This window comes from Octopus bimaculoides, chromosome 1 (assembly GCF_001194135.2).
Source record: "Octopus bimaculoides isolate UCB-OBI-ISO-001 chromosome 1, ASM119413v2, whole genome shotgun sequence".
Classification (NCBI taxonomy): Eukaryota; Metazoa; Mollusca; class Cephalopoda; order Octopoda; family Octopodidae; genus Octopus; species Octopus bimaculoides.
This window is the reverse complement of record NC_068981.1, coordinates 87,447,701-87,448,735: the sequence shown is the minus strand read 5'-3', so window position 1 is coordinate 87,448,735 and position 1,035 is coordinate 87,447,701. Positions and strand designations below refer to the sequence as shown.

Genomic DNA, 1,035 nt, shown 5'->3' with positions numbered 1-1,035 from the left:
TATATATATATATATATATATATGATATTTACCACGTGAACTATGATGAAAAAATATGTGAAAGATATAGTATATTTTTTTTTTTGTGCTGGGGTTCCTTGAGACATGTAATTTATTTTAAGGGTTACACAAGAGTTAAAAGGTTGAGAGACACTGGTTTAAACCATACACACTTCATAATACAGTGAGTAATTGTTTACATAGTACTGTGAAACTTATATTCTCTTTTTTATTTTATCATTACTATAATCATGGCAATAAAGTTGTGTTTGTGGTCATTAAAATATGTATGTACATGTTTGTGTGTTCAGTTTGTGTTAGTATTTTGGGTGGTACAGATATGATTATTATGCTATAGGAGTAGATGTGACTGTGGTCAGGAATCTTGTGCCCCAACCATGTGGTCTTGAGTTCAGTTCCATTGCATGGTACCCTGGGCATGTCTTGTATTTTAACTCTGGGCCAACCAAAGCCTTGTGGTTGAATTTGATAGGCAGAAACTGAATGAAGCCCATTCTATGTGTGTGTATGTTTATCTTTGTCTTGACATCATGTGATGGTTGTAAACGAGTATCATCATATAAGGATTGTTTGTTTTCAGTTTTCTGTGAAAAATGTGTCCACTTATAGGATCTTTTCACTTTCATCAGCAGATCGGGAAATTAATTTTTTGTTACTAAACACTTTCGAACTTCGGACACTGGTAGAATGTGTCATATAAAACATCTTTTACTCTTAGTGTTGTTTCTATTTACGAGGTTATTTCGTGTTAAAGTTGTCGTATTTCAGTAATTTCAACCAATCAGTGACGTATAAAATTACTGCTGTTGTTTGTCAACAACAATTTCTAGCAGTCTATATTTTGTTTGTCACTGTTATTTATGATATATTTCAATCTCAGGAGTGTATCTGAAGCACGTTTACTTCATGACACCACTATAATCGTTTGTGCATTTTTACTGCGTTTTAGGTTTTTTTTTCCTGTTTTTCTGCTTCTATTTTTTGGAAAGAGCCCCCCTCCCTTTTCTCACAAAT

General features: G+C 32.9%; 1 protein-coding gene across 1 annotated transcript in view; it reads left to right on the top strand.

Moving 5' to 3' along the window:
- LOC106876324 (cell division cycle-associated protein 7) overlaps positions 1–1,035 on the top strand; it is a 44,757-nt gene that overhangs the window by 32,583 nt on the left and 11,139 nt on the right. The gene's annotated exons all lie outside the window — the stretch shown is intronic.